The sequence below is a fragment of the Lichenostomus cassidix genome, chromosome 11, assembly GCF_008360975.1.
Source record: "Lichenostomus cassidix isolate B80296 chromosome 11, HeHo_3.0, whole genome shotgun sequence".
Taxonomy (NCBI): domain Eukaryota; kingdom Metazoa; phylum Chordata; class Aves; order Passeriformes; family Meliphagidae; genus Lichenostomus; species Lichenostomus cassidix.
The window spans coordinates 5,110,394-5,124,582 of record NC_139492.1 but is presented as its reverse complement, the minus strand read 5'-3'; the positions used below and the strand labels follow the sequence as shown (position 1 = coordinate 5,124,582).

At 40.9% G+C, this 14,189-nt stretch overlaps 1 long non-coding RNA gene across 1 annotated transcript in view; it reads right to left on the bottom strand.

Annotated features, from left to right (window-relative positions):
• The window catches only part of LOC146432101 (uncharacterized), an 82,235-nt gene that overhangs the window by 22,800 nt on the left and 45,246 nt on the right, over nucleotides 1–14,189 (bottom strand). Inside the window, exon 5 of the long non-coding RNA XR_014854403.1 lies at nucleotides 6,136–6,310. This is a non-coding gene — a long non-coding RNA (uncharacterized LOC146432101). The remainder of the gene's footprint in view (nucleotides 1–6,135; nucleotides 6,311–14,189) is intronic.

Sequence of the window (14,189 nt, the reverse complement as noted above, 5' to 3'; positions counted from 1 at the left end):
TAGTAGCACATCTCCCTCAGTTCCTATTTACCAAGGCTACCCATGCAATATTATTTTTAAAAGGCATCACTTAAAAAAAAAGATGTTTAAAAATCTTGGTTGGTGCTGCAGTCACTCCATGGAAAGGAACACATGAAAGCTTTGTAACGTGACTTCTCTCTTTGTGGGGACTTCTCACTTTCTCTTTGGGTAAAAAGATATTTGGCAGATACTATTTTGAAAAGCCATTTCCCTCTACCACCTCCATTGCAGGCAGTCCATTGCTTTGGTTTCCATTATTTTGGTTTCTTGCATTAACACCCAGAAACACCAGTCCTGTTGCATTACATGCCTATTTGCATATTAAAACAGAGGCAGTCCTTGCCCTAGAGCTGTGATTGACCATGCACATTTGGTGAGACCAGCAGTGGATATGATCAAAGACTGGGAGGAAGGGCAGGGTCAGGGAGAGTTACAACATATATGACATTTCCTGTGGGTTCACCAGCTGCTGCAGGGACAACATCATGTGAGGAGGAGGCATAGATGATGTTAAATGGCCACAGAAATATTTAATGGAGCTCCTGGAATGACAGTCAAGACATTCATATACTTGGAAAAAAGCGAAGCAATGTGTTTCATTACCTAAATGAGTTTGCTCCCATTTGATAAAAATTTGCACACTTAGAAATGAAGGCAGACCCTTGGCCTCTGAAAACTCATGAAGCTTCCATACAAAGGGAGGGAGAGGCTTATTTTACGTAACAACATCCATGTTAAACCTCACAGGAGGTTAACCTCACTTTACGTGCTCACACACTTCCTAAATCTTCAGATCCATCTCAGATTTGAGAACATTTCAAACCCTGATAGAAACTCCTATTAAAAACCCCATCCTTCCACTCACCATCATGGCCAGCCCACTTTCTAGAACAAATCTGTGTCCAGGCACTGGCTGATGACTAATGGTTTGCCATATGTTCTTACTTACAGCACAGGGGATTAATTCCTCAGCGACATGATGGGAAGGCTAGAATCTCCAGCAGGAAATAATGTGGCACTGACAGAAAAATAAAGGAAATGGGAAAAGTCTGCATATATTTCTGCTCGACTGTACAAATTACAAGAAGGGACAGTGCAAAAAAAAAAAAGCTGCTGGAATTCAGGTTCTTTTGAAGTCTCCCCATGGGCTCAGTAATGTCTATACTATCTATAGTGGGCGAAAAGTAATGCTTAGTAGGGTTGGTTTCCTCCCAATATTAGATGTAACAGAAATACAGCAAGGTGGAGTAGAGACTAAGGTTTGGCTGGCTTCTGCTTTCAGAACCCCTGACATGTGCCTGGGAGAAAATCCCCTGGTGTCATTCTAGATCTCTGGAGTCAGCCTGGATTTGCAGGGAAACCATCATAAATGAAGAGCAAGTAAAAGTACAAGAAGGGACTCTCACATTTCATGAAACACACGCTTGTAGAAGCACTCCTATTTTAGGAAAGAGCCCTGCTTCTAAAGAAGGGATCTTCTGATCTGCCTTGCATATGCAAAGTGGGGTTCAATGCTGAAACACTCAAGCAGAGCAGTGTTTTTTCTAGATTAGATTCATGGAAGGACTCAGAATCAGCAGTGTGCACTGCTGAGCCATACCCACTCCTTATTAAATTCCTCCAATGACAATTTTACTGGTGTTTTATATTAGTGTTAACAAAGGACCTGAATAAGACGTAAGAAATGTTATATTTTAAATAAAAGTCCAGGTAATGCGCCACTGGGGACCTCAGGATCAAATGAGCTTTTATATTTTTATGTAGAATGTAATCACTTTTTTCATTATTGTGGTTGCTACATTACTGTTATTAAAGAGTTTATTACCCTGTGGGGGATACTGCTCATTGGAATTACGTGCTTGCAGACCAGCAGAGACAGTGTGGCTTCAACCCTTAATTCATGATACAGCCACAGGACAACAAAATGTCAGTACACTGGGACTGGTGTGCCATGCTGGGCACCCAGTATAGTCCTGCTTGTACCAGGAAATGAGAGATACATGCAGTTGGAACTGGAAAATCATTGTTATATATCATCTGATTTGCAGGCCTTTAGGACATGCTGGGTTTCTAGCTGACTTCCAGGGAAACTGGCCAAAATAGAGCATGTAGGGAGAGGGCAAATTGGCCAAAAAAAGGCAAGATATTACAAGAAATGGAAAATTACCTAACGGGCCACTTATCCCTATTCAAACTTTGGAAAACCTTAGAACTTCTCCCCAGACTGCAACATAGCTATCATTTATTACCAAGGTGACCTTTATCCCTCTCCTGACAGCACTGTGCTTTCATCAGAAGTATTTTTTTAAAAGGAGTCGATTTATTAGAAGACCCATTGAAGCCCCTCTTTAGAAGGATTCCCACTGATTTCTATCTCAGCAAGCACCACAGTGAGCGTGACAGACAAAGAGGGGCATTCTGGGGCATGTTGGCTCCTCACAAATCAAATATCTCTCCTTCTGCCTCAGCTCCAGCCTTGTGAGACTGTCATAGAGGAGAGTGGCTCATTCCTCTAGGCTGGAGTTTCTACACCTCCCATAGTCCAAGGATAACCATACATTAAATGTATACATCCAAGAAAGCAAACATTATTACTGAAGTCTCCTCCTTGGGACTCCTGTGATGTTTAAGCATGGGTGGTGCTACTCCTTGGCATTTTGCTTGTTTAAAGGGGGAAGATATATACAGATGATATGTTAACACTGGAATGCTAAACATCCAAAGACAAGTCTATTAAGTGTGTCCATATCATTACCTGTTGCTTCATGGAGATAAGGAAGGAATCTCTTTGAGGAAGTGGGACAGGAATGTTTCATCAAAGCATCTTAAGAAATGCAAGTGATCCATGCTTCCCAAAAAGGTTATAGAAGATGACAGAATAAATAGCTCTCTCTCCTTCATCTCAGAAATAGAAAAATCACCTTGCATAATTTTCTATGACAAACTGTTAAATAAATATCTGTCCTGAGCACAGGAGGAAATGATTCCTCAATTCCACATACAGTGGCTCCTCCAGTTTCCATGTCATGGTAAAATCACTGATTCTGAGCATATAAAATCCATATATACCATTTCAACATAGGAAACTGAATATCCTGGACATATATACTCATGAGGACATTATCCAGGGATCACCATTTATCAAATCTGTCTTTCAAAAAGTTGATCTCAGATTTCATGTCTAATTAGAGCATGTGCACAAAATGAACTCAGCCTTTACCCAGCTGCCTGTCCTTGTGCCCCATTCACACATCCCACCTCGTGCAGCCCATAAACTCTGTCACACCCTAATGAGATCCAAATAACGCAGAATCCACAAAGTAGTAACATCTGTAGTTAGACTATTTAGCTTAAATCACAAGGATTAACAATCCCCATGGCTCTAGGAATACCCTAATCATGCACAGGGATCACAGAATTGTGGTCATCTTGCACTGCCTGCCTGACCAAGGGATTTTAATTTTCTTTTGGGATAGATATTGGATCTTACAGACCACTGGTCTGTTGGCTTCTAAAATGAAAGAATTCCCCAATCTCTGTATTATCTCTGTCCCCTCATTATGTCCTTTTCTGTGTGTAAGAGGCAGGAAAAGAATCCTTTAATGTGAAAAATTCAGCATTAAAAATAAAAAGCAAAAAGCTATCTCAAGACCAAGGAAAAGCTCCTGGACAAAGCTTCGGTCTTCACTTTAATGACTGTTCCACAACCTTGTTTAACAAAATCCTATGAGTAGGAGATAACAAATCCAAGCATATCTGCAAATGCAGTGCTGGAAACAGATTACAAAATGTCTTCAACTACCTTCTAATATTTATAAAATTAAAAAAAAAACAGCTGGATGAACAGGTTGCAGTTTTTCCTTTTTTTTCCCCCTGGATATTTTATAAGATTGTTAGAAATCTGATAATGAAACAGCACTTTTTAAACCCCAACTATTATATTGCATTCCCAATACATGGATATATATGGGTTCTGAAATTTAATAGATAGATTATTTTATTACCATTTTTTTAAGGAACAAGAAGAAATGATAAGATTCTTTACACTGACTTCTACAGGCTTCCATAGATCACCCAAGAGAACACCACAGAAGAACAGCATTTCAATAATCCCTACTTTGAGTAATAGTTTGAACATAAAAGATTACTGTGCTGAAGGCAGCCAGTAGACATATTTCATACTATCACGGTAGCTTTCTTTCTTATCACTTTATTCCATGATATCATCTCCCTCAGAAAAATAAGACTGTATGATATTTCTGTCTCCTGGAGTTGAGAGGAGCATAACGATTCTATCAGGTTTAATACATGATGGTGCTCTTGCAACAGTTTTCTGTGAAAATGTAGAAAATCCAAGGGAAGGATTTCAAGGAAAGGAGCTCACATACAATGTTCATCCTGTGTGTGTTTGGCTTTCTCCTTTGCTTCAGGCTTTCCACCACAGTCAGGGAGCACTGGTGTAACCCTTTCTATAGAAAGAATAATCGTAAATCTGCATGAAGTTCATGATGATTAGTTTCTCTTGGAGCCAGGCCAAGGAATAAGCCTTTCTCCAATACAGACTTCACATGCTGGCTCTGTCAAGAATTCATTTATTAATCCTTTCGATCAAGCCTGGATTAAGCCATCCAGGGGCCCTAATGACATCTAGTAACTCCGTGCCTTGAGGTTCACCTCCCAGGTGACAAATCTCCAGAGCAGCAAGCTGAGGTTACCCTGACCATAGTCCATGTTTATCTTTGCTGAATCCCAGGACATCTGTGTCAGGGTATCTGTGCATAGACATCACTTGTGCCCTTGTAAAAACCCCCAGGCTGTGCTGAGTTTGAGGCCAGGACACACCACACAACCATGCCAACAGGCTGCAGGAATGTTTGAAGAGTACAACTTCAAATGTTGGAAAGGATAATGTAACCAAAGGGGACAAGATCAGGTGTAAGAAATCCAGTAGTTGACCTTAGAGTTTCTTTACTCTTACTCTTTTATTCTAAAAGTAAAGCCATGAAAAGATTTTAGCAGCTACTCAATGTGTAAAAATCTACAGACTTACTTCCCCATGCATAGCATTATTTTTTATCAAAGGCAATCATACTTTGATTCAGCTTCTACTTCCTATAAGCTGTATTAAAACTCTGTCACTCCATTTCCTAAATGTTCAGCTGAAAATTGGTTTCTTTGGCTTTTAGCCCCTACGAGTTCCACTGTTCAAATTCTTTGTCTTTCACTTCAAAATTCAGATTTAAAGGTTGATATTCTACTTCAGAAGCAAGATTAGGCTAAAAAACTAATTTCCACCTTCTTTTATCTATTTGGCTATTTCATTTCAAGAGAATTAGCAAGACTTTCCTGTCGCAAAAGTCCCACCTGGTCTGGCTTGCCTGCAAGGTTAGAGTCTCCTCTCAAACACAGCTGAGTTCAAAGCCATCCCTCTCCCCCTTCCTACCACATCCCCCTCTCGGATCCAGGCAAGATTTGCTGCAAACATTTCACAGAGCTCTAACGCTGTGTGAACTCCTGCAGAATTATTGTTGTTCCAGGAGTGTCCTGGGGGATTTTCAGAGCTGCTGTGAGACAGTGATATCCCTTGTGGAGGACTAATAGACTGTCACTGTTTCCACTGGGAACAATGAAGGTCAGACATGCCAGCTAACCTGTGTTAACACGGAACTTCCTCGCTCTGCTCAGGAACAGCTCTGAAAATAACACCGTGCCTGGATAGCCCTGCTTGCCATTTCATCGCCATCACATCGCATCAGCCCTAATAATGCAGTCTTTTTGCTCCAGCCCAGTCCCTGGTGAATCCACTCAGCAACCCCACGGGGTTTGCAGCTCTGGTCGCTCTGTCAGGCAGTGTCAGAGGCTGGGAAGGAGATGCAGGGCAGGAGGAAAGGTTGCCTGCTCCAAGTGTCTGTCCAGCAGCTCAGCCCTGAGCTCTTCTCTCATCCTGCAGCACATCCCTACCACTCGCTGGTTGAGCACTTGCTTTTATAACCTTAGCAACTAACCCGTGTGCATTCCTTTTAACTCCTTGTTTGCCAAGTCTTCTCAAAGCTGGTTGGGTTTTTTTTTTAATCAAGTCATCACTTCATTTCAGTTTTTGGGTTTGTTTTTTACCTTTTGAGTCACCTGGAGTTCCTCCAGAAGAAACAGACTGTGCTGTTCACAGCAGGGCAAAGGCTGGTGGGTGAATTTTCTACCCTTTGCATTTTGAAACTGGGATTCTATTGAACAGCAGAATATTCAGTGACACTGACCCAGGAATCACTGCCATCCTTCTTCAACTCCTACTCTGTAAAAGAAAAAGGTTTTGTTGACATGTTTACTTGCAGGTGATATCCAATGTTTTATTTTAACACATCTGTAAGCATCTGTTGATCTTGCATTTCCCAATGCAAAAACTGCAGGAGCAAGTGAAAAGCTGGGGGGGAAAGGGGAGATTGAGAAGTTTTAACAGGAAGAAATGCAATTCATAAATATTATGACTACAAGGGAAAATGAACCACAGCTTGATCACACAACAAGAATAGCAATTAGGAACAATTGTTGAATTTAGTTTAGGTATGCAGCATATGTAGGTAAATACACTGAATGCTAATGGTTTTATAATAGTCTTATTAATTCACACACATAGTTAATGTTTAAGATAAACTCCCCATCTTTAGAGTAATTTATGCATTCCACTTTTATAGAATTCCAATTGAATGAATATGAACATAATCATTTTGCACAAATGTTCTCTAAGGAGTGTGCAGAGAGTCTGAGGCAATGCTGAGGCTCCCCACAGCTTTATTCATAATGGATCAGTCTATTCATTCCTTATTAATTTAATGGAGTACAACTGAGCAGTCTAGCAGCTTGAGCTTATGAGTGTTTCACAAATGGGGCTTTTTGCCTGTAATCGCTTAATCCTACTGGCTAGGCCTCATAAATTGAATAAAGGAGCGAACTAGGTTTTAATTAAGTCTAAGGAATGAGCTTGTCTGAAAGATACTTCAGCCTCTTAAGATCACAGTGGTGAAGTGTGTTTGTCCAGGAGCCTAGCAGGGGCAAGCATCCTGGGCTACTCAGGTTAGAGACCAGTTGCTTTGATGTAAGGTATTTGTTAATACCTTTTTTCCCTTTAATTAAAAATCTGTTCTCCACTGTCTGTAGCATCTCACAGCAGACAGAGAGAACTGCAGCAAACCTGACTGGTTCTGGAAAAGAAAGAGGTTTGGAATTCATTCCTTCTAAGTCCATAAAGCAACTCACACTAAAAAAAAAGCACAGACTGACACCAAACAACAGGGAAGAAAACACTAGGCCCTATTAGATTTGAAATGCTCTCCCTTGGGGCTCAGTGCCCCTGGTGAAATACAACTCAGGCAGACTCCATGAGGAAAAATGCAAACTGTGAGCCCTCATCCCTTTCAGGGGTCCTGTACTTCTGGTCAGGGGTAGCAAACTGACCATATGTGTCACCCCATACCATGATTTGTCTCTTTGGATGTCCAAGTACCACCTGAGAGGACTGATTTGGTGCTGATTTCTTACTAAGTCTTGGCAGGACACATGAATTAACAATTCTCTCCTTAGAGGCCCATTCCTGTAAGTCTTTTCTAAGGAAAACAGAAGAATTGCATCTCTTGAAAAATGTATTTGCAGCCACTTTTAAACTTCAGTGGCTGGAGAAACAATTCTGTTCTAGGTTTGCAGACCTGTCTCTCACCCAGGCTAGAAAAGAGGTGCATTCAGATTCCTCCCTCCACACAGTGGTCTCCTGAGAACTCTTTCTGCCAAACTACCTGTTGAGGATATATCCTGGGCAGCAAAGATTTCAAGATTCATGGTGGTGTAAGAGCCCTTGTTAAGAATGCATTCCATTTTTCCAGTTTGGGCTCTGGTGGGCTGTCTGGAGTATCTGCATTGGATAAAGCAGAGATGCTTGGCACTGAACTCAGTGTGCTCCTCCCTCCTGGGACCAAGGCTGGAATGTAAACTGTATTGTGCACTATCATAAAAAAGTTGGCTTGGTAAAGCATCTTCCAGGATGCAGGATTTTCTTTTTGTGCACCTGGATGAGGGACAACATTCTGGAAAATCCTAAACCAGGGGGCTTTTTTGTCTGATTGTTTGGTTTGCAGTATATTGAAGGGGAAGAAGCATTGTTTCTGCTATGATTTTACAGTTCACAGAATGGTTTACAGGTGTCCAAATGTGCTTGGATACCTGGTTATGGTTTTCATACACCAGTGCAACAGTACAGTGAAGTCCCAAGAAAAATCAGTCACTTTTTGCTGTCTACACACAATAACCAGAGATAGGTCCTGACCCCAGACAACCCAAAACATTCCACCTAAGGGCAGTATTTTAAAGAGATTTGGCATTCATTTGTAATTTTATTTCCATCTTTGAAAATAAGAAATGGGAAAATGTAAGGCTGGTGAAAAGAAGGCTGATTTGCCTGGCTTCCTTCTTGTGGGTTTTACTGAATTATCCTGCTGCCCTTTAGTCATGTTTTGGTATTAACTTAGCTGTAGGCTTAAGTTATGCCAAAGGCAGGAAGGATATGAATTTTAATTAGACACCCATCTCCCACTGACTTCTCCTAGGCTCCTTTGAAAATCCAGACCCTAGAGCTGTCATGTATGTGTACGTGCTTGTTTCTGGGCATGTTGTATACATTTGTGCATACACAAATCTACATAAATAAATAAAGTGACATGATCAGATTTTCAAAGGCAGCCAATCTTGAGGAGCACCCCTATTGTTCTCAACAAGACTTTGTGCCTGCTGAGCTCGTGTGAAAAACCAGCCTAGATCTCCAACTCCAGGGAACGCTGAACTTCCTGCAGCCGAGGCTTGAGACGAACACACACAATTTCTGATCACAATTAAGTTTTAATTGCTTTAGTAGATTCTGATCTGGGGGTGGGCAGAACAATGTGTCTTTCTAAAGGGTTGGCTTTTGGGTTCAAAGCCACTCCTGCTAAGCAGTGACAGCGTCAGGCATCCTGCCAGCCTGAGTCCAGAGGGCTCTGAGGAACAACTCACAGGCTGTGACAGGCTGGGGCAGGGGAGGCACTGCTGGACATTTGCTATGATGTTAAAATGGGGGAAAAAGAAATAAAGTTAAACAAACACCACAAGTGCATGTTAAAATGTAAAGGCAAGCTGTATTTATTGAAAGGGCTGTTATGATTGCCTAATTACAGATTTTTTTTTGAAAAAAGGTCCCTGTTTTTTTTCCTCTAAACAGCCTGTTTTCTATGCACAGCTAGACAGGCAGGCAAGGTTCATCTTGGGGATGACAGAGCTATTGTAATCAGCATTTTCAAAGCTGGTACCTATTCAGGATCTAAGACAATTTTCAGTTTTGATTAAATTTTCTAAAGCACTAAAAAAAACATTTTTAGTTATTCACACAAGAAACAAGCAAGACCACTCCAGTACATGAGAGTAAAGTAGTAAAGGCTCCTAGAGGTGCTTCTAAGAACATTTCTCATGGCAATCAGCCCCACTGGAGAAAGTCTCCCTGTGGTTACAAAGTGCAGATTTTGAAAAGAAAATAGAAACACAGAGTTGAAAAAACGCAAAATCTTACAAAGGCAGAGACTGAAATGATATCCCACTCCCTTTAAAAAAAAAGGTTGGACTCAACTAGCAAGAAATCTGTAAGTGGCAAAGAACTGGTTGGTGCAAAGAAGCATCCCTGGATTATGGATGAAAGAAGTGCACCCAGGAAGCTAAACTGGATTTCGACAGGCATGAGTGACTCACTAATATGCCAAAATGGACATTGGAACTTGCCTGTTGACTAACAAATCCCTCATTCCCAAGGAAATTCTTTTACCAATCCCTTGCCTACAACAAGTATCTTTCTCTTGCTTCCCACTTTAGGGAGAGCCTTGGGTCATCACCACCACAGCTCAGCAACAGCAGAAAATCAGAGTACAGAGATGCTGGAACATTCCAGAGTGTAGGCAACTTACTTTTGAAGACTTCACTTGAATGCAGGTCAAGAGGATCCTTCTCTACCCTTATTTTCTCTGTGAGCAGTTTATGGAGAAATATTTTGAAAGTACTTTTTTAAAGTGGAAGTTGTTTCACTGGAACAAAATTATCTTTAAGGTTCCTTCCAACCCAAACAATTCCATGATTCTATGATTCCATGAAACAAGCAGAAAGCTGCAGGTACAGTCAACTGTCTCCTGAATAAATACATAATAAGAGCTCCCTAAAACAAAAGCTGCTTAATCAAAGTACTAGTGATCTACTTTTGAAAATGGATAATTCTCTCACATTTTAAACCAATGGCACTTAAGGGGATAACATATGCAGTGTTTCCAAACTACTGCAATTTTTCAGATGTCACTAACACAAATCTATTGACTGATTTATACTAATTACTTAAAAAAGATGCTCCAGGGCAAATCACACACCCTCAGTCAATTTACAGCAGAGGCCATTCTGTAAGTGACAAGGTGGGCACCTACCTTTGAACAGCAGTCAGACTGCAAAGAAAATAAATACTGAACTCAAAGAAACTATATAGAAAATGTGGTTAAGCAAACAGAATCCTCATCATATCGTTAATTGTTAACACATATTTCTTTTCTCATCATCCTGCAATGGAAAAAGTCACAACAGGTATAAATATTAAATCTGCACAAGAATTAGTTCTAAAGTGCTAATTTATATCTTTCCTTGAAAAATACTTTTACGGTTTCTGTGAACACACAGAACTGATGACAAAACAGGTGCCAGGGCAGGCAACCTACAGGATCACCACACAGGAAAGGGAAGCACAAAGGGTCCTCCCCTCCCATTTTGTGATTGATGGGGGATGTTCTGTAACACACACAAGCAATTCTGATCCCTAACAAATCTCTTCTGCTCTCTGATGTGATGTGCAGCAAGCTGGGATCACCCCTTTGGAAAGGAGATGGAACAATTAACAGCCCACAGTGATGGGGTCAGGATATAGTCCAGATGTTCACAAATGCATTGGAATAAAATCCACTTCGGGAGGGTGGAAAAAAACCAGGTAACTTCATACCTCTGTCACATGGCTATTGAAATCATCAGGACAATATGGCCCAGAGGTTTTGGGCAGAGGCTGCAGCCCAGTTCAGCCCCAGGCTGGCTTTGAGCAGAGCTGAACCAATCTGAGTTCTCCCACTCTGGTCACCAAGGTTCCTGACTGACTGTCTGCAATTACACATCAGCAAATGGCATAACCAGGTGGGACACCAGGGCTGACAGCCCAACAGTCTTTTTCACATTCCCACAATATGATAGAATATAAATACAATCAAAGCACAATTTGCATTAGCACTGTGGTGAAAAATAGGATGCCAGCATTGTCTAGCACAACAGCTGTTCGGCATCTGAATGAAATACTGTATCCAGTATTCACCCATCTCATAACATCCTTTTTGTAAGTCTCAGAGGTCACCTAAACACATTTATTGACTTCATTATTTTTATATAGGGAGAAAAAATTGATGGTGCTACAGAGCTGAGCAAATAACTCACAATAAAATCTTTATTCAATATATTTCATCTTTTTTTACTGTTCCTGCAACACAGTGAAATTCTTACATTTAACCATTATCTAAAAACACTATCCGAGAATTTCTGCAGTAAATTTTTTTATGCTTCAAGATGTTCTTGGAAAGTTCAGAGTGAATGTTTCCCATCACAACTGTGTTTATTATTTAGACAAACCGTGCAGCACTCTTTCTTTTTTCCAACTGACTTATATAATTCATAGTACAATATGACTTGTGAATTTTACTAGTACGTGTACATGACAAATCCATGAACAGTTGGTTAGAGTGGCTCAGATTCTAGGACTTGTCAATAATTAATTTCATGGGGAGTAAAATTAAAAGCAATTTGAAAGGATCACATCCCAAGTGTCCTATCCAGAGGAAACAGAGACCAGAAAATGTGATAGCAATGCACAAATCAGAGCTTGATTAGCTGTACATATTCTAAAATAAAACTCCCTGTGGCATTTTATACGAGAGCCTGGATATATTTGGTGGCCTTTTTTTTATTTTTAAAAAAACATTTCATTTCACTGGGCAAACCATTTCACTCATATCCTGAGTGGGAAACAGCCAAATCTCCTCAGATGCTATCAGTTACCCCTGGCCCCTTGGCAAAAATCTGGTGACACCTTAGCTGATGAATGTGAGAAAGGAGAGAATATAAATAATGTTCCTGAAACTGATACTCTTTTCATGAAAAGTGCAGCCTGTGACTCACTCAGGTAAGGTACATAGTTAGGATTGTTCAGCAGCACAGTGTCAATTGCTGCTGGCAGAGATGGGTACCAATTTCACAATATGCAGCTCTGAAAAGCTGATTTGCTCCAGTGAATTCTTCTTTGGATCTTATTTTGAAACAGACTAAGGAACTGAGAAAACCTCAAGTGCAGCTATGTACCTCTTCATAATGCTCACAGGGATGAGACTCTTCAAACTGAATGAGGTCTGAAATTTGCCTGAGAATGCTTTGCCCATTCTTATTGAAACAAATGAACCAATGAGTGAAGCTCATAGCTGATTATGACTACAAAAATAACTCACAGCAAGACCCCCACTGGCTCACACAAAGGGATGGTTCATTGGCTGTGCAGGGTATAAGGAGCAACAGCACAGATGCAAATTGCACTGGGGACAGGAGGATGCTGAGCTGTGTGTGTATGGACAAGTTTCATCCTTTAACTGTGCACAGGGGATTGCTCAGATGTCTGCTCAAAAGAATTTCAGTCACAATCTCTGCACTGAAATGCCTCTTCTATGATGGGGAGACACGATACAACAATTTCTAAGGCCCTAAATGAAAAGCCAAGTCTTATCCAAATGTCCTCTGGATTTTCATGCATTTCTGACCACATTAAATTTGCATAATTAGTCCAGGAGATCTAAGTGAAGCATTAGTCGATTTCTTTAATTGCCAGAAATACACCACAGGAGCCAGACTAGGACATGATATTGTGGTATGAGAATGCTCAAGGAGGTACCATTCTCATGATGGACTCCTCTGTACCCAACCATGAACAACTCTATGAACTACAGTCAAGTTCCAAACCTTCTCCTTATTAATATAAAAATACAGGTCTAGCTCTATTTCCATCTCACAGAGACCCTGCTGCTATGGCACTTTTCTGGTTTTGGTAACAGAAGACAGAGTTCAAAAACCTGACAGGGATAACAACAATTTCATGTAGGCTGCACACACAGTGTCAGGAATGGCAGAGAGAAGCTCTGACACTGATGACATCCACATTCCACAATGTTTCTGCCACTGATATAGAAGTATTATGACACTGCCAATCTTACTTTCTTTGCAATCCTATACACCTCTTACTAGTACAAGTGATTTTCCAGATGATTGCTTGGCAGAGGTTCAGCAGAGGTGCCCACCCAGCCATGCTCCTGTTTCAGTGGATGCTCTTCCCATGAAAGAACAAAATGGATTTGTCCCTCTAATGAACTCTCGGTCTGACACATGGGACACGAACGGCAGGGTATCACTTTAATTCCTAGCAGCCACATGTGTCTCTCAGTTTGCCCAGCAAGTGGAACTGTTCCCTTTTGTGGGCAACCTCAAAAGAACGAAGGAAATCAGGGAAGTGACTGAAGTGAAGCACACGGAATATTTTCCTTTCTATCTGGTGAGACTTTCAGGGAGACTTCGGGGTGACACACAATAAAAACAAGGTTAAAATCCCTGCTTCCATGAAATCAATGAGATTTTTGCCATTGGCTTCAGAGTAACAACAATTTCTTTGTGAAATACTCTGAAAAAGGCTGCATCCAGTCCTGTTCAGTACCATTACCCCGTGTATCAGCACTGGCTGCTGCTGATCTGCACCAGCCAGGGATCTGATCCTTGTATTGCAGATTCACACACTCTCAGTCCTCATTGTTACTCACCAGCCTGAGCCAGTGCTGCAGATAAATAGTGAGCTTTAATCCCCAGGACTCTCAATCCAATGCCTTTCACCACTGCCAGATTCACATTTTGTTTTGTTTCTTTAATACGAGCTTACAGAAGAACGAAACTGATAAACTTCCTCCTGCTTAGATTACAGGAGCACAGGATAATATAACAAGTTAAATGAAACATTTGGAGAAATAGAAAGCACTTTAGAAAGCATGCACTGCCTCTTT